Here is a 20,632-nt window from a genome sequence, read left to right on the forward strand (position 1 = left end):
TTGATGGACGACGGAATACCATTGGAATCCAGCTCTTATAACAGATCAAGTGAAGCTGAGGTGTTAACATGATGTTGAGAATTCTATACGTAAGATAAATTATATTTTTCATTTTATATATAATATTCCACCATAGTTTATTACTGTTTATTTATTTATTCTTAATTTGTACAAGATTGGGTGTCCAGAAATCTGATGTGCACCAGCTCATGCATGCCAATATTATGGTGCAATCGATTGGTATCAAGACAGGACTAAAAGATCTTGGAGTGTAGTCAATTGTGAGTTTATCATATGTTTTTCCAGAGGTAATGTTACTCTACCTCTTATTAAAGATTATCAAGATGCTTTTATGAGGATTTCAGATTTTAATGGTCAAACAAGTTAGAAAAAATATATGGAAATACAACTCTACGCTTCATTTTAATTCAACAGGAGTTCAATTTGATAATAATAGTGATATTTAAGGTAGGGTCCGTATTTGTATGGAAAACAAGGTCAGAGCTATCACAAAATTGGTTCGCTGGTGCATCCTGAAGATAAAGAACCAAGATACCCTAGATCTACATGTGTGATGGAGTTGACACACGAAACTTTGTATTGGAAGAACGTATTTTCAAATAGGTACGACAAGATGGTTCACAATAAATTGTTTATAGCTTAAAAAAGGATGTGTTTGAACATTCCATTTTTGTTTCTTTTAAAGTTTTGTAGATCATAATTATCGTAGAGAAAAAGGGTATGTAGTTATAGTTTCGTAACCATTAATATATTCGAGGAAAGATTATTAGTCGTCCTAGAGTAGTTTTTTGGATATCTTCAAAAGAGTGTGTATATTAGTAATTTATTCTTAACCTATCACCCAGTTAGATTTTATTTTGTGTTTCATATGCTATTGAGTACAGCTCTCTCGGGTCTAGCAAAAATTTAGGTTGACATGCAGAGGAAAAAAATGAAGGTTGGAAAAGTTGAGAGTTTTGTGGAGATATTGGCCAATGGTTTGATGTTTTCATCGTGAAAAACTTAAAGCAAGGTAATATAAATTCAAATTTTTATCAGATTTGAAGATTAATTGTTGCAATAACTGTGCATACCATTCTCAAATTCACTATGTAATGTGGTAGTTGTTGTGGAAAATCTTATGAATGATATGAATCTATTGTAACTGTTAGAGCACTGCTCGGTCGAAGTTTAGTTGCCAAAACTATAAGTCTTGATTTCTAGTCTACTTATAGATATGTCTCGGATTAGGATAGAATATGTAGCTGAGCTTTAGAATTCACGACGTTCATCGATTGAAGACGAAGAACTACTATTGGGATCTTGTGGAACTTCATCAACTAAAGGTATGTGGAGACTTGAACTCATCTATCACTCAGAAATTTATTTCTATTTTATCTCCTATTGATACAAAAGTCGTATAGCTATATAGACTTCAATTATATACATTTGATATTTCGAGCTGAGTTTAACTCACTTACATATTTCTCGAAATATAAGTTGGTAGCTTTCGCTTTAACCAAGTTCATCTTATATTCTTGACGAAAGTCAAAATATGATCATGTGAAAATCGCCTGGTAACATCTTACATGATTTGTGTGAGACAGTCATTTGATGCAGACTTGGAATGTTTCGTATTGATCTATTGATCACTTGAAAATTGCTTTGAAGCTAATAGTTTGTGTGAGACAGTCATTTGATGTAGACAACTATTCCCGTCTTCCAAGAATGTTTCAATGATTAAAATGGAGTTTAGAACGATTAACCATTGATTGGATATAGCACAGTATGCGTACATGTATGCTAACCGTTGCAAGTTATTCCAAGTCCGGGAACCATAGTATGCATACCCGTATGCGTACTGGTTTGATAGTTGAAGTCCGCGAACTTAGTATGCATACCCGTATGCGTACCGGCGTAAGTTCAATTCCGGGAGTTCAACTGAGTTTGGTGGTGTACGACAGTATGCGTACCCGTTCGCATACTGGCGAAACCAGACCAAGTCCGGCTACTTAGTTATGCGTAGCCGTTTGCATACTTGAGTGGGTTAAGTTCTAAAATCAGTTCATCCATGAACAAATACATTTATATAATAAGGAATGCAATATTTTTCAGACCGTGGCTATAATATTAATGAATTGATTCGAGTGAATCAAAATCGATTTTGCTTCAATTGTGTCTTGTATACTCTATGAAAATATAAACAATTGAACAACTCTAGAACTAGTTTCATTTGAGTCATTTGAACTAGTTGTGATTGAGATGAACAAGGTTGATATGAAAATGTTCATATGGATAACTTCAGTTAACTATTTTTGAGCCAACTAAGTGTACACGTTTAGGTACGGTTACCCATATATAAACGAAGTCACTTTTCATTTTTTTATAACAATCTAAGTTCGATCTACCGGTTGAAAGATATTAGCTTGAATCTAATCAGGTTTTCATCTAACAGTGAATATTGAATGCTTTGTTACCAAGGTAGCATTGATTGCAAACCTGATTTGAAGACCATATAAGGGAGAACTCTAGCAACCGGGAAACCTAATCCCCACACCTCTTGTGTGATACTAGTTGCGGCTAGAGTCGATTTTCCTTGAACCTATGATTTTCTAAAACCATTGTAGGTTAACGAATTAAAGACTTCATTGGGATTCTGAAACCAGGCCCAACTATTTTCTCTGTAGTTGCGTGTTCTGATCTTACTTTTTTCTATCGTATTGAGTACTATCTTCTCTAAGATTTGCTCGAGATTCAATCTCCGATAGGTAAGATAAAAAATAGTCACAAACATATTCGTCTCATCGTTTGTGATTCCACAATATCTTGTTTCGCTACCATACGATTAAGATTATTGTGAGGTGATTGATATTACTAGGCTGTTCTTCGGGAATATAAGTCTGATGTATCAATTGGTTCTTGTTCACCTTGATTTATCAAAAGACAGAACAAAAACCTGAAGGTATTTCTGTGGGAGACAGATTTATCTATTCAATGGACTTTTCTGTGTGAGACAAAAAAATTTATTAAGTCTTTGACTTTTGGTCGTAGCAACTCCTAGTTGTGGGTGAGATCAGCTAAGGGAATCAAGTGCGTACAATCCTGCTGGGATTCAGAGGCGTAAGGAACGCGACTGTACCTTAATCAGTGTAACATTAGTTAAGGCTCAACTACATTCCATTCTGAAGTTAACTTGTAGTAGGCTAGAGTCTGTAGCGGCTTAATATACAGTGTGGTGTTCAAATTTGGACTAGGTCCCGGGGTTTTTCTGCATTTGCGATTTCCTCGTTAACAAAATTTCTGGTGTCTGTTTTTTTTCTTTTCCGCATTATATTTTTATATATAATTGAAATATCACAGATTGTGCGTAGTTCAATCAATTTGATAATCCAATCTTTGGTTGTTGATATAAATTGATTGGCACTTGAACATTGGTATTTGGTACCGTTCATGTTGTTTCTCAAAATGTTCAGGCTCGCGTATTTCTATCTGTTTGATTTGCCGATTACATTGAAAAACAGAGATATAACTCTTTGATATATTTTCCTTGATTGAGTCTGACTGTCTAGTTGATTCTCTTGGAAGTATCTTGGAGTTAGTCCATACAGATTGCCGAAACGAAATATTGGGTGTGGTTGTTAGACCCCCTCCTTTTCAATTGGTATCAGAGAAGGCAAACAGGTTTAAGACCTTATAAGTCTGTGTTTGTAGCAATCTGACTCTATGGACAGAAATTTTATCTCAAAAAATGCATCACCAGTTCAGAATTGTTTGACTCAGTTCAAAGCTATGGTTATCCTGAGAAATCTTTCTCATCCTCTTCATTGCCAAAAAATGTGTATAACTGGGAAACACGCCTAGATGAACAGTTGGATGATCTTTCAGATGAAAGTGATTCAGATGATGGATACGATGTTGATGAGGAAGTCTCTCAATACATCAAGCTTTTTGACCATCTCATAAATAAAAAGAAGTCAAAATCTTGCTTGGCTGAGTTTCTGACTCCCCTCTGTCTAGAAAACAAGAAAATTAGAAAGCTCTTTAAAGGTTATGATTGTGGATATAATCTCTTACAATCCATTCTTAAAGACCAAGAAGAAGATGTGTGTTCAAAGAATTCTGAATGTGAAAATCTTCATCGAAATATCTTTAAGTTGAAAGAAGAACTTGCTGAATCTGAAGCAAGATATGTCTCTCGACAAAATTGTTTTAGAGACAGAGAAATCGTTTTTCTCGCTAAAGAAACAAAATTAGGGACTGACCTAAAAGCTGCTCTTGATAAGGTCAAATCACTGGAGGAGAACTTGAAAAAGTTCAATGCTAGCTCGACGAAATTATCCAATATGCTAGGAGCATGTAAAAAACATCGTGACACACGAGGTTTGGGATATGAAGGAATAGACGCTCCGAGCTGTGGTATTATCAATTTTTTCTGTGCTAATGACAACTCTAGCAAAATAATTTCACTTATGGCAAAAGTAAAAATTAACCTTTAGCAGCAGAAGTTTTAACAAACTAGGGTTGTCTTCCTCTTAAAACAGGTGTTTGTGGGTGAAAATCGTTTCTGCTGATTTTGGTAATTTTGGGTGTGTGAATGAGAAACGAGTCTATACCCTAAGCAATGCATTGCACGAGAGTACTTTTGATTCGAGATATCAATCTGTACAATCCTGGCCTAAACCAATAAATGTCCGTTCCAGGCTTGCTTCGGTCACAAAGTGAAGGAGAAGGATTAGTCTTAGGGAGTGAAGCAAAGAAAGTGCTGAGACCAGAATCGTTGATTCTGAAGGTGTGGTTGTTTATGACTGGTATATGAAAGTAGAGCTGGCTACCAAAAAGGAAAGCTACCAGGTGATTTCTAGATACTGTATTGTTGCCGTCCAAAACTTGTTGTTTGGTGAAAATAAGTGAAGCATATTTATACAAGTCATATTGAAACGTATCTTGGTCTCGTAGGAAGTGGAAACGATTGAGTGGTGGAAGAAAAGAGTAACGTCTAACCGTTAGACGTTATGCTTCCATGATGAAGGAAGTGAATTTGTGTAACCGTCAGACATTATGCTTCCATGATGAAGGAAATAAATTTGTTTACACCGTTACTTTTCACCGCCACTAATTGTCCCGCTTCATGAAACTTTCTTGTAACGGGCGCATTGCACGCCGCATGCTGTAAACCGCCAGACCAATACTCTGATGAGCATCCCCCAGTTTGTGACATGTTTGATGTCTCGAGTGTTTTCGTGGAAAACATGTAGCAATTCGCTACGTGTGGTAAGTCAAAGTTAAGGGACTTATCGCATGAAAATAACATGTAATGCTATTAGGCTCGTTTAGGCTGGTCGCCTAAAACTTGCCAAAGGTTTGTCAGTTTGGCGGCGAACTTCGATGGCTGAGATCACATCTCATGAAGGAGGGTAGTCGTTGATTATGGCTACCTTGTGTTGGCGCCTGATAATGGCGCGGTGGAGTTTTGGTATACGCTAGTGGTAATGGGGCATGGATGGCATGGCTCGTGCATGCCAGTGGCACGGTGGTGCAAGTGGCGCCTGGCGTAGCCATGGCCACTAAATTTAGGCAACTGGTCGCCTGAAACTTTCCACAAGTCTGTCAGTTCGGTGGCGAACTTGGATGGCTGAGATTACATCTCATGAGCAAGGATGACCATTGATTATGGCCGCATCTTGTTGTGTAACAAAGTGGCGCCATTGGCATAGTGGCGCCTGGTGGAGCCACGACATAGTGGTATGCTATTGGCACGCCAGTGGCATAGCGACATGCTAGTGGCATGCCAGTGGCGTGGCCATGCATAGAGGCATGCCAGTTGTAGCACGTCCAAAGCCAAGATTTGGCTCTGTGGCCAAAGTTAGGGATTGGCGGCATGGCGAATGCTAGGGTTTGGCGGCCTGGCGAATGCTAGAGTTTGGCGGCATGGCGATACTTTTGTGCAAATGGCGCCATAGCTACGCCAAAGGAGTTATGGAAAGGCCATGGTGTGGAAACGGCCATAAGAGTAGGGATTGACGTGAGTGGCTATGATATGGCGCCAACCCTAGGGCTTCATGGGTCCCACACGACTCGTGGCATGTTGTGGGGTCGAAGTGGCATAATTTGCACCACGAATGGAAATTAGGGCTTTGGTTAATGCATAGGCGTTCTTTTGACCAGAAAACCCCAATCTTAAGCTTTTCATGGCGTTGGCCACGAACAGGAGGTAGGTTAGCACATAGGGCTATTTATGCCATGTTGCCACGAAGTGGAATGTTTGGCATGTTACTGCGGCAAAGTGGCATGTTGGCATGCCGGTCAATATGTTGTTGTGGCAGGGCGCGTTTGGCTTGCCAGTTAGTATGGTGGCGTGGTAGGGTGCGTTTGGCCTTTAACATATGGTGGCAAGTTTAAAGTGACTTGATTGGCCAAGAAAAGGGGGCAGCCAAACATAAGGCGCTACCACACCTTTAGTGCTTGTGGCGCATTTAAAGTGACCCGATTGGTCGGTAGGAAGGAGAGGGGACGGCCAAGCATGGGCGTGGCTACACTTCTGGTGTGAGTGTGACGAATTTAGTGCAACCTGATTGGTCGATGGGAGATGGGGCCGACAAGCATGGGCCCAGCCACAACTTATGTGCGTGTGGCGAGTTTAAAGCGACCTGATTGGTCGAGGGAAATAGGGCCGGTTTTAGGATGGGGCGTGTCCAATGGCAAGTGACGCCAAGGCGTGGCCACGCCTCCCTGTTTTGGAAAGGTTTTGCACCTACTAATCCATGGCGGATTAATTTTCCTAGTTCGACTAGGTTTACCTTCGACAAGCAAGGTCTGGTATATTGCGCAAGGTGCAAAAGTAATTGATTGAATTCTATGTGTTGACACAGAATTCTTTAAGTTCATTGCCAGCATGCTCTCTGATTGGATGCCTTATGCAAAGACCTTATCTTTGATATTTGGAAATTTGTGCTACTCTGCTGCGAGTGAACACAAATTGTCATGCCATATCAACATTAAGAGTTCAGACGAGGGAACATAGAATAGAAAGCATTCAAAGAAACTTGTATTAACTGAATATAGGCAACCCGCCGAAATTTACAGAATATCTGGTATGGTTGCTACATGCGCCAGTCTGGATAAATTTCATGTAAATATATTGAATGCTCAATAAGTATGTCAGCGGAGAGGTTAGAACTCATGGCTACGTTTCCTTACAGAGTGACGTCACATCAGATGCAAGGTTTTATGATTTTAACCCTAAGCTAAAAACCATCATCAACATTAAGTCCCTTGCTTAGCACGTAACAGTGGCATTGTTGCGGGGTAAGCATGAGGTGGTGACAGACAAGAGTATAATCGAAAGGGTAAGACGTGAAGATATTGCTAGGGAAATTAGACTAGCCTTTGGCGGAAGGCATGAAGAATCTGTGATCCTTGTATTGGCAGCTCTGCATAATTCTGACTTGGCCATAGGGTGTTGGCGTCAGCGTTGAAACTTTGGCTACTGATCCGCGGAACATGCGCTGGCTAGTTAGGTCACAGAATGCGGAGATGACGCTGGTTTGAAAGGCGGAGATGGCACTTCAATCTTGGTCGTGCGGAGATGGCACTGCGGAATGGCGCCGCTTTCTCGGAACGGTGGATAGCACGGCTAACTTGGCTGCTTCCGTGGAATGGTGGATAGCGCGGCTAACTTGGATACATCCGTGGAATGGTGGATAGCGCGGATATCTTGGCTACATCCATGGAATGTTAGATACAACACTTTGAAATTTGGCTACCAAACGGTGAAGATGGAGCCGGCTAGGTCGCAGAATGGGCAGAGATAGCGCGGCTTTGATCACGGAGTGCTGGAGTCATGGCCCTGTTTGAGCGGTGAAAGTGGCGCTCCTTTAGTTATCTGACCGTTTTCTCCCGACCTTCATTAGGTTTTTGTCGAGAGACTTCATCTGGTTGAGGCTGACTTTTCGGCTACAGTGTAAACTCATTGCGTTTGCTCAGCATTCGTTTTTCTTTAGGGTTTCTACAGTATATATGCTGGTGCAATTAGGTTGCCCTTATTAGCTCAAGGCAAGGACTTTCTCTGTTGAATCCATATTTCCTTCATCATGTCGAGTAGAAGCGAAGCGTCTTTGAGTCAGCCAGATTCTTCAGTCAGACGCAGGCGGCTTGCATCCAGAGTATGTCTCTGACCACCTCTTAATTTTCGAAATTATGAATCTTCTTTTTCCATAACATTCCTTCTCTCTTCTTTTCTTAGTATAGAAAAATACCTGATTCTGGCGACAACTCCCCCGTCCGGGTCATCCGAGTTAAGAAGATCATACCGGTACATTTTTTTTATCGACCAATAGATATTTGTTTGTTACCACCAGCGAGTGAGAAAGAGAGAGTTTCTTTTTGTGCAGAGATATCCATCTAGAACATGTGTGACCGTTGTCGATGATGATGATCTGACCACCCCCTTCCTTCGAATCCGAACACACCGACCGCTGCAGATCTGGAAAATGCTGATTTGGGTATTTCTTTCCATGAATATCCCAATGCAGGTTTGTCATTCGAAATCCGCATGAAGTATTTATCTTCTAGATACCGAAACGTTGGTAAATTCCTAGTGCGAATGGAATTCGTGACTCTGTAGACGAAAATATGGAGAAGAAATGGCCATATCGATACCAGGAACGTGGTGAAGCATTGCTCGTCTGCTTTGGTTACCATAGTGAACTGTCTCCTGCCCATGATTGTTGAAATGGAAGGCACATCCATCCGCGACGTCACAGAATCAACTATTGAAAAGTGGTAAAACATGGTGCTACCTGTGAATCCCTTGAGTTTAACGTAAGTTGGTTGCGGCATTGCCTTGACATTGTGAAGGTTGATAGAGCGGATATCCTTGCCAACGTTGTTCCTGCCACAAAAGACATGTTGGAAGAGGAGGGGGCTCTGACCATGGAATCCCAAAAGGTATAAAAGGCAATCTGGGACTTGAAGAGTAGGACTGAAAGATATCAAAACAGGTTGAAGATGATGCTTTCAAGGAATTACAATCTATTGGATGGGCTTTTCTGAGTCATGTAGTTGTGAGACACCTGTTTTTCTTTCTGGATCTCGAATATATTTTTTTTGTGTACTGGCTTTGGAGAAATAATATAATTTTCATTAATATGCTTTGACCGAGTGAAATTTGATAACTGGGATGTGAAGAAAACAGAAAAGTGCCTGGCTAACTGTGCTTTGAGACGATAAGAGGTGGGGTAATGGTTAGGCTTAGTATGCATTGAGCCATTTTTCATTGATTAATGTTTCCAGTTTGCCTCCATATTCCTTGATGACCTTGTAGTATCCACTGTTATACGCTTTGGTGACCACATAAGGCCCTTCCCATTTTGGGAAGAATTTGGCGCGGACATGTCTTGTTGGATGTGTTTGGCGGTCTTCAACACCAAATCCCCTACTTGAAAACTCGAGGTTTCACAACTTTTTCATATGCTCGGGAGATTCTATTTCTGTATGGTTGTGCGTGATCTTCTGCTTTAGCTCTTCTGGAATCCAAAGTATCTAGCTCTGCCACCCTGGCATTCGATGCTTCGTCTTCATTCCATTGAACTCCACTTGCCTCGGCAATCCTAGCCGATGGGGTTTTAATTTCTGCTGGGAGAATGACGTATGCGCCGTAGACGAGAGAATAGGGAGAGGCGCCAGTAGAGCTCCTTGGTGATGTCCAATATGCCCAAAGAGCCATTGGAAGTTGTTCGTGCCATGTCCGAGGGTTATCGTGCACTGTCCGGATGAGTATTCAAATTAGAGTCTTATTAGTGCTTTCGGACTGCCCATTCCCTTGGGGGTAGTAAATGGTGGAGAAGACTTGTTTAATTCCATATTCTTCAAGTAACTCCCGTACTTGCTTGTTGGCGAAAGGAGTGCCTTTGTCGGTGATGATGTGTTTGGGCACACCGAAACGATAAATGATGTATTCCTTAATGAACGCTGCAATTGTGGCTCTAGTGGTCCCTCATATAGGGATGGCTTCGACCCATTTGGTGAAATACTCCGTTGCGGTTATTATATACTCATGCTGCTTCGATGATGACGGGTTAATCTTCCCAATGATGTCGAGTCCCCAGCTATAAAACGGTCACGGACTGCTTAGTGAATGCAGGGGAGTAGATGGTGCGTGGATAAGATTACCATGAATTTGACATTCGTTTCACCTTTGAACAAAAGCAGCCGCATCGTCCTCCATGGTCGGCCAGTAGTATCACTCATGTATTTGGAGAAACAACATCGTTTTTCCTTGGTGCTCGCCTTCGTGCATTTCTTTCAGCCATCATGGGTATTTCTGCCTCGCCCAGGCATCATAATAAATCTCCTCCAAAACTTTTACGATACAAGATTTCTTCATGGAGTACGAATCTATTGGATCTTTGCTTCACCTTGGTTGCGTCTTTCTTGCTGGTAGGGAGTGCGTCATTGCGAAGGTAAATGATGTAGGGCTTTTTCCAGTCCCCAACATGGTCGACGTTGAAAACTTCCAATTGATGCGGCGGTGCTTGGAAATTGGAGCAAGATCCTTGGAGCAATCGAGATTGAGCCTCCATTTCCGTCCAGTAATAGCCAAGACGTTGCAGACGACGATAAAGTGTTACCACCAACATTTGCCCGCAAATTTTGCTATGAATATGGTTAAGTTGTTGTTGTGCCTCTTCATCTCCGAGGCATCTTGACAGGGAACCATCTGGGTTCCGGTGTACAACATCCCGTGAAGCATGAAGAAGTTTTGCAAGGTCTTGAGACTGACCTTTCCTTGGGAAAGCGAGCTGTTAAGTTCTTGAATAATAGGTGTTCTCCAGTCGTTGACTTCAGTCTCCTTAGGTTTCGAAATCCACGTTGATGCCACGGTTCGTCTTTTCACCGTCAGGTTTTCTTCCAAACCTTCGAACTGCAGCTTCGATGCTAATGTGGCTAGGCAATCATCATGTCTGTTGTTGCTACGGCCAACATGTGTTATGGTCGCGTCAATAAGTAATTCAATAGCTTTGGCGCTTCGAATCTCGGGGCCAGTGTCACCTCTTTTAGTGCATATACTTCGTTCATCAGGTTAACCGGTAATTTAGAATTACCCTTATTTCCAGACGTGTGGCTCCAGCTTGCTTGGACAATGACAACCCTATGAGAAAGGATTCATATTCTGCTGAATTGTTGGTGCAATGAAAGTCTAGCTTAAAGGAATGGGAGAAAACTTCACCGGTTGGGGATACTAGAACCACGCCCGCTCCTCCGGTGTCATTACTATGGGTGGCGGAGCCATCAAAAAATAATAGCCACGCTTCTTCTTTGACAAAAGCGATTTACAGAAACTCTTTAGGAAGGTCTTCGTGCAGTGTTGTGGTACCCTCTCCTGGGAAAGCTGCTAGTGAATCTGCGATCGCTTGTCCTTTAGTAACTCTTGGGGAAGCACACGTTATATCAAGCTCTGAAATTTGTAGGAGCCATTTGGCTGGCCTTCCTATCAGGGACGGTTTTGAAAGCAAGAACTTCACAGGATCGGATTTAGATATCAGCACCACTTTGTTTGAGAGCATATAATGCCTAAACTTCTTAATGGAGTGAATCAGAGCTAGGCATGCTTTTTTTGCCTTAGGATATCTGAGTTCTGCATCCCTCAATGTTCGACTGAAGTAGCATATAGGGTGCTCAATTCCTTTATCATCTTCATGGGAGAGAAGAGCTCCGACAACAGTATCACTAAAAGCAGTGTAGAGACTCAGCGGTCTTCCTTGTACAGGAGATTTCATGACGGCTGGGGATGACAGTATCTGTTGAATCTTTCGAAAAGCCTCTTGTTTTAGCATCGTCTAAAAAAAACTCGCCCCCTTTTTCAGCAAGGGGGTGAATGCAGCAACAAGCTGAGATAAACCCGGTATAAAACACAGGATGTATTTTACCTTACCCATGAAGCTCTAGAGTTCTTTCGCAGTTTGTGGAGGCATCATCGTAAGGATGGCTTGGGTTTTGGCTTGGTCGACTTTGATTCCCTCGGCAGTCACCTGAAAACCTAGAAATTTGCTAGAAGAGACGCCAAAGGCACACTTCAAAGGATTCATCTTTATTTTGTATTCACGACACCTTTCAAACACCTGTCGCAGAACCTATGTATGGGATGCCCGGGTTCTTGATTTAACCACTATGTCATCCACATAATCTTCAACTTGTTTATGCATCATATCATGGAAAATTGCAGTCATGGCGGGTTGGTAGGTGGCGCAAGCGTTTTTCAAACTGAAAGGCATCATGGTATAGTAAAAGTTTCCCGAGAGGAGTTCGAAAAGCTGTCTTACTTGCGTCGTGGTAGGATTTCGTGCTGGTTTGGTTGCCTTCCAAATCTGTCATCATGGTAGGATTTCGTATAATTTTGCTTGGCCGTACCTTGGCTGTACTGAGCGTTCTGAGAGTAATAACATTGGAGGACGCCCCCGTGTCGTTGAGGGCCCTTTTGAACTCCGATTCCTTGATGCGAGCAGTGACGTGTAGGGCCCTGTTATGTCCTTATTCTGCCATCATGTCGTCTTCAGTAAATGTAACATTGTTGACAGACATCTATGATATTCTTGAAGTCTCCGAGCGTAAAGGAACCAAACACGCGTCTAGGGCTATTTGATTAATCGCGGTAAATGTCTCTGCTCGCTGGTCCTTTGGAAGGTGCAGAAGTTCACATAAACTTTCCACCAACTCGGCTGCTTCCTGGTTCACCAGTTTTTGATTGGTGGTGAAGCTGTTGACCTGAGAACGATCATCTGGGACGTCAGTCCCAAGTGATGGAATTTCCAGGACGGGTGAATCAGTCAGATCCGATGTCAAACTGACAATAAAGTTGAGTATGATGTTGATCGCCTCCTTCATCAGGTCCATGTTCCTTGTGTAGATCTCCTGAACCCGTGCCAATTCGGCCAACCTTGGAATTTCTCCATCAGATGTGCCATTAGGTGTCGTGTCGGGAGAGGAAACATCACCATTCGCCAGAGTCTGAGTTGAATTTGGGATCATGGACTCAGCTCTAAGACCGACCATCTTCTGGAAGTTGGAGTTGAAAAGTGAAACTGAGAATTGAAAATTGATATTGTAATCGAGAGATTAATCTCCCACTGTGGTCGCCAATTGTTTGTGGGTGAAAACCGTTTCTGCTGATTTTGGGTGTGTGAATGAGAAACGAGTCTAGACCCTAAACAATGCACTGCACGGGAGTACTTTTGATTCGAGAGATCAATCTGTACAATCCTGGCCTAAACCAAGAAATGGTCGTTCCAGGCTTGCTTTAGTCACAAAGTTAAGGAGAAGGGTTGGTCTTAGGGAGGGAAGCGAAGAAAGTGTTGAGACCAGAATCGTTGATTCTGAAGGTGTGGTTGTTTATGACTGGTACCTGAAAGTAGAGCTGGCTAGCAAAAAGGAAAGCTACCATGTGATTTATAGATATTGTATTGTTGCCGACCAAAACTTGTTGTTTGGTGAAATTAGGTGAATCCTATTTATAAAAGTCATATTGAAACGTACCCTGGTCTCGTAGGAAGTGGAAACGATTGAGTGGTGGAAGAAAAGAATAACGTGTAACCGTCAGACATTATGCTTCCATGATGAAGGAAGTGAATTTGTGTAACCGTCACACATTATGCTTCCATGATGAAGGAAATAAATTTGTTTACACCGTTACTTTTCACCGCCACTCACTTTCCCGCTTCATGACACTTTCTTGTAACGGGCGCATTGCACACCGCATGCTGTAAACTGCCAGACCAATAGCCTGATGAGCATCCCCCAGTTGTGACATGTTTGATGTCTCGAGTGTTTTCGTGGAAAACATGTAGTAATTCGCTACGTGTGGAAATTCAAAGTCAAAGGACTTATCGCAGGAAAATAGCATGTAATGCTATTAGGCTCTTTTTGTCTGGTCTCCTAAAACTTGCCACAGGGTTGTCAGTTTGGTGGCGAACTTCGATGACTGAGATCACATCTCATGAAGGAGGGTAGCCGTTGATTATGGCTACCTTGTGTTGGCGCCTGATAATGGCGCGGTGGAATTTTGGTATATGCCAGTGGCAATGTGGCATGGCTCGTGCATGCCAGTGGCACGGTGGTGCAAGTGGGAGATTTAGGCAGCCGGTCGCTTGAAACTTTCCACAAGTCTGTCAGTTCGGTGGAGAACTTGGATGGCTGAGATTGCATCTCATGAGGAAGGATGGCCATTGATTATGGCCGTATCTTATTGTATAGCGAAGTGGCGCCATTAGCATAGTCTCGAGTGTTTTCGTGGAAAACATGTAGCAATTCGCTACGTGTGGAAAGTCAAAGTCAAGGGACTTATCGCAGGAAAATAGCATGTAATGCTATTAGGCTCGTTTTGGCTGGTCTCCTAAAACTTGCCACAGGTTTGTCAGTTTGGTGGCGAACTTCGATAGTTGAGATCACATCTCATGAAGGAGGGTAGTCGTTGATTATGGCTACCTTGTGTTGGCGCTTGATAATGGCGCGGTGGAATTTTGGTATACGCCAGTGGCAATGTGGCATGGCTCGTGCATGCCAGTGGCACGGTGGTGCAAGTGGGAGATTTAGGCATCCGGTCGCTTGAAACTTTCCACAAGTCTGTCAGTTCGGTGGCGAACTTGGATGCCTGAGATTGCATCTCATGAGGAAGGATGGCCATTGAATATGGCCGCATCTTATTGTATAGCGAAGTGGCTCATTAGCATAGTGGCGCCTGGTGGAGCCATGACATAGTGGCATGCTAGTGGCATGCCAGTGGCGTAGCCGTGGCATAGCGGCATGCCAGTTGTAGCACGTCCAAAGCCAAAATTTGGATCCATGGCCAAAGTTAGGGCTTGGCGGCATGGCCAATGCTAGGGTTTGGCGGCCTGGCGAATACTAGGGTTTGGCGGCATGGCGATACTTTTGTGCAAATGGCGCCATATCCATGCCAAAGGAGTTATGGCAAGGCCATGGTGTGGAAACGTCTATAGGAGTAGGGATTGTCGTGAGTGGATATGATATGGTGCCAACCCTAGGGCTTCCTGGGTCCCCACGGCTCGTGACATGTTGTGGGGTCGAAGTGGCATAATTTGTGCCACGACTGGGAATTAGGGCTTTGGTTAATGCATAGGCGTGCTTTTGACCAGAAAACCCTAATCTTAAGATTTTCATGGCGTTGGCCACGAACAGGAGGTAGGTTAGCACATAGGGCGCCATTTATGGCATGTTACTGCGGCAGAGTGGCATGTTGGCATGCCGGTCAATATGTTGTTGTGGCAGGGCGCGTTTGGCTTGCCAGTTAGTATGGTGGCGCGGCAGGGTGCGTTTGTACTTTAACATATGGTGGCAAGTTTAGAGCGACTTGATTGGCCAAGAAAAGGGGTCGGCCAAACATAAGGTGCGGCCACACCTTTAGTGCTTGTTGCGCATTTAAAGTGACCCTATTGGTCGGTAGGAAGGAGAGGGGCCGGCCAAGCATGGGCGTGGCTACGTTTCTGGTGTGAGTGTGACGGCTTTAGTGCAACCTGATTAGTCGATGAGAGATGGGGACGGCAAGCATGGGCCCAACCATAAATTATGTGAGCGTGGCGAGTTTAAAGCGACCTGATTGGTCGAGGTAAATAGGGACGTTTTTAGGATGGGGCGTGGACAACGGAAAGTGGCGCCAAGGCGTGGCCACGCCTCCCTTTGCTGCTTCGGCTCCCTGTTTTGGCAAGGTTTTGCACCTACTAATACATGGCGGATTAATTTTCCTAGTTCTCCTAGGTTTACCTTCGACAAGCAAGGTCTGCTATATGGCGCAAAAGTAATTGATTGAATTCTATATGCTGACACAGAGTTCTTTAAGTTCATTTCCAGAGAGCAGCATGCTCTCTGATTGAATGCCTTATGCAAAGACCTTATCTTTTATATTTGGAAACTCGTGCTACTCTGCTGCGAGTAAACACAAATTATTATGCATACTCAACAATCGGGAATCTGGACCATCCCTGAGTAAGCCCCACAAAGATGGTGCAAGTGTACTCGACAATGATGCACGACTGAGCACCCGGATGTACAAGCGAGCATCAAAAAACATGAAAAGATGAGGAATCCTACGCACAGGAGAAAAACAAAAAATAATAATAAAATAACAAGGGGCGCCCAGGGACCAGGCCCACCGGCCGACCGACCATGCCCTAGCTATGGCCGGTCCCATGCCTCCTTTATTATTTTGCCCTATTTTGTTATTTTCATGAATTCATGAAAACTCCTTGATTTTAGCAACTTTCCTTGTTTTGGTGCAAAACTCATGAATGTCCCATAACTTCATGGATTCATGAAATAATATTATAAAACAGGGAAAGGTGTGTGGGACGGGCAACCTAGCCGGCCGGCCATGCCTTAGCCGTGTCCGGTCCCTCACCTCACAATCCCTAGTCTTTTATAATTATTACTCCCCAAATTCATGAAACTCCTCCGTTTCAATAAAACTCATGGATCCTCCATATATCCTACTTTCATGAAAATAATAATATAAAATTAGGGAAAGGTGTGCGGGACCGGGCAACATCGCCGGCCGGCCATGCCCTAGCCGTGGCTGGTCCCAAACCTTGAAATCCCTAATATTTTATAATTATTATTTTCCTCAATTCATGAATCTCCTGGGTTTGAGAAAAAATCATGATTTTGTCATAACTTCTCAAATTTTGCTCGAATCATGAAAAACCAAAAGCCAACATGGTCACACGACCGGCTAGCCTCCCACGACAATTTTATATATTAAAATACACTTATTTTAATATTTACAAAATATTGATGAATTAAGCATACATGCTCATTCCAACAAAAATCAAGAATTTCAGTCAAGATGAAACTCTTCTGAAAATTCACAACGTTGCTCGAACTCACATCAGGAAATACTGAAACTCTCAGTATGGAGACATGGACGCCACGGCGACGTGTGCATGCCTTCATGACCGACCAGGATCATCCCTAGGGCTTGCACAAGGCCGGTCCCACACGTTTTCATAATTCTGACCTAATTTTCTCAATTGCTCGTATTGGGCCCAAACTTTCTTCAACCAACCTGGGGATTGCTCAAACGGCCAACAACTGGTCACGTGCCCACCAGGAGCCGGTCTAATGCTCTCTTGGTCGGTCCCCATGATAGACACATTTTTGTTTCTGATATAATCTCAATTGTATATATTGTTAGTGCTCGATTTTGTATTTATTTTGGCTTTTTATGTCTTTGTAGGTGTTTTTGGAAAGGCGAAATTGGCTCTAAAAGTGTTTTTTGCGTTCATGGGAGGACATTTGCTATTCGGACCCTCACTTTGGATAAGGGGTAACCTAATTACTAAGGGGCATCCCATTTCCAGGCAGCTGATAGTCGCACCCTACTCTGGATAGGGGGCGACCATCTTCAACATTTCAAAAACCAAGTTTTGGCGGGAAATATCTTGGTAGTGAAGAACAGATTTTAGGGTTCTTGATTTGTAGGAGTTTGAGGTGGATTGAACCTCTGATTTTCATAGGATAGACTCCTTATGGGTCTAGGAATCTAATATGGGTGTTGAAATCGATTAGACTGGGCTCAATCGACGAATTTTTATCACAACATAAATATATGGAAAGTCACGTGTGTGACCTGTTTTAGGGAATTTTAGAGAGATTAAAGTGCTATGAACCTTCCCAAAGATTTGTATTTATCTAAGGAAGAGTTTAGAATAAAAAAGAAAGCTCAGAAACGTGTAGAAATTCTAAAACAAGAAATTGTCGCAACTTTGCCGTGAAGAGAAGGAAAGAGATTTTGGAAGATTTGGGAGAGATTTAATCGGTATTTTTGATATAAATAGATTGTTTGGGTCATATAGAAGGGGTGTCGAGAGTTTGGGGACCTGAGGAGAGCCAGAGAAGAAGAAATCAGAGTTTTATCAATCTCTGGTTCTGCTGCTGGTGCTGCTGCACAGCTCAAGAACGCGAAGAACATTGACGCACGAGAAACAGTCGCAGAACAGTGTCGTTGTTCAACAGCAGAAGATAACGTTTATATACAACAGTAATCATTGTTCCTCTTTGTACCATAGATCTGTAACACTTTTACGCTGTTGCAAATCAGCTGCTTTACACCTTTCACTCTTTTAATCAACTTTTGAGCAACAAACATGTATTTTGAGCAAGTGATTAATATGAGGAGCTAAACCCCATTGCTGAGGCGATAGAGGAAGCTATTTTTCCAACAGAAAGTGGTATATTCTTATTTATTTATTTATTTATCGCAATTATTTTTATGATTGTTTTGCCTTGAGTGAAAATAGTTTGAATGATTCTTGTTAAGCAATTGTTATTTCTTTTGATAGAGCATGCTTGGTGATGAGTGCCAAATAATGTATATATTTATCCCTTTTTGTTGGCATTTTAACTCATCTTTTATGCATTAATTCTACATTTTATCCCATATTCTGTATTTTCATTGTTTTCAAGAATAAATATTTTTCTTACTTAATTTTTGCATTTTTAGGTAATAAATAAAGATTGGATGAGTTGCGGAGCAAAAAGAGCAGAAAAGTGGTGAAAAGCCGGGAGAAATTACGCAAGGAGGCCGCAAATAATGGAGCGCACGTCCAAAAAGCTGGAAATGGGCTCAAGAAGAAGAAAGTTGTTCTTAAAGAAGAAGTGGGCTCAAGGTTTTCCAAGCCCAAACTCATTTCCCAAACCCAAATCCATACCCGCTTGCGTCTTCAGCCGTCAGATCAGTTCTCAGAAGCATCCGACGGTCGCTCCCTTTCTGTACATCGAAGTTTGATATCTCTGCCTAACACTACAACACCTAACTCCATCTGGCGTCGTTGATTTTGTTGTATTATATAATCCAGCGGTCGCTACAAGCTTCACTCCATCTCGCCGTCAGATTGTTCTGCCATCTTCCCATCCATCGGTCCAGCTTCGCGAAACATCAAAATCCTCTACACCTGCTCAACACCCTAGCAACCTATACCTATACCCTAAACTATCGACCCATTCTTCTCCTCTTTCTTTCTTCTTCTTCTTCCCCTCTCCTGCAACAGTGACCCTTCCCCCAAATCACTCCACCATCCTTTCCCCAAATCATTCAACCATCACCATAACCTCCACCATCACCCGACAGAACAAACCCCCAAACAATCCCCCTAAACCTAGCTGTTTTATCCTCTCTCACCAACTGTCCTAGGTGAGGTTGATAAAACATCTCGATTTAGGGAAATTAATGGTAGCAGAAGATTCAGGAGGGAGCATAAGGACGATTCAAAGCATGGGTGCTCGATTTCAAGGCTCAATTTTCAACAAATTAGGTAACCCTAATTTCTGACTTTTGGAAAAAGGGGGAAGAACCCTAATTTTAATATGTGGGTATAAATATGTACTGTTGGGTTGTGTTATAAACTATCTCTGGGCTAGCCAGTGAACAATTTATTGAATCAATTCTCATTTTTTTCAATTTCTGTCTTAGCAACAGTTGATAGTGTGTATGTGTGTTTCTTGTATGTATGTTGCATTTGAATTTAGTCTGTTGGATGAATGCTTTGGTTATACTCATGTCTAGCATGAGCTAATTCACTGCAACTAGGGCTCTGATGAAGCCTAGTGCACTGTTGGATGATGCATGGTTAGGATAGTATTCTTATTGCCTGTTTGCTTGAGCAATGAGAAGTACTCAGTGCTCTGGCATGCCTGTGATTGATTGTGCTGTCAAAAGACAATCAATTCTAGGGGCATATCAGTGAGCAAGCTGATTTTCATCTCATTCTAGATGTATGCATAGGAACTCCAACTAAACCTAGATTGCATTGCTTGATTAGGGCACAAGGTGGATTCAATTGCCTTAGTTACTTCACACAATTCTGCATTTTGCTCTTTGTCAGTCACTATTACTCAATACCCTTGACTTAGGCTGCTGCCTTTGTTTCACTTCTACTCTAGAAACTTGTCACTGTCACTATAGTCACTGCCATTAGCTCACTGTGAACTTAGCTAGGAAGACTTCTTGTATGCTCCTCTCCCTGTGGACAAACCCCCACTCATCACTATATTATAAATCTTGACCTTGTATACTTGCAAGTGTTTTGTGTGCTCCCCATTTTCACACCAAGTTTTTGGCGCCGCTGCCGGGGAGCTGGCTGCCATATTTTTGAAGTTTTCAAAGTCTGCTGTTGCCTGAGCTGCTGCCAAGCTGCTGCTGCTGCTGTTGTTGCTGCCAAGCTGCTGCTGCTGTTGCTGCTGCCAAGCTGCTGCTGCTGCTGTTGCTGCTGTTGAGCTGCTGCTGCTGCTGTTGCTGCTGCCAAGCTGCTGCTGCTGCTGTTGCTTCTGCCAAGCTTCTGCCAAGCCAACTGGGCTGCCAACTGAAGCTGTCAACTGGGCTTGTGCAACCTCTGCTGCTGGGCTCTGATCCAACCTCTGCTGCTGGGCTTTAACCAACTGAGCTGGGCTCAGTAACCTCAATTTCTCTGGGCTTGCAACTTCTTCTGCTGGGTTTGCAACTTCTGCTCTTGGGCTTCGCTGCTGCTGCTGGGCTTGGACGTGAGCTGCTTAGGACGATCCTAAAGCCCAACTGGGCTGTGCAACTAAAAGGGGACTAAAAGCCTATTTTTGGGCTTCCCTCCAAAAAAAC

The sequence above is a fragment of the Papaver somniferum genome, chromosome 4 (assembly GCF_003573695.1).
Source record: "Papaver somniferum cultivar HN1 chromosome 4, ASM357369v1, whole genome shotgun sequence".
Lineage (NCBI taxonomy): Eukaryota > Viridiplantae > Streptophyta > Magnoliopsida > Ranunculales > Papaveraceae > Papaver > Papaver somniferum.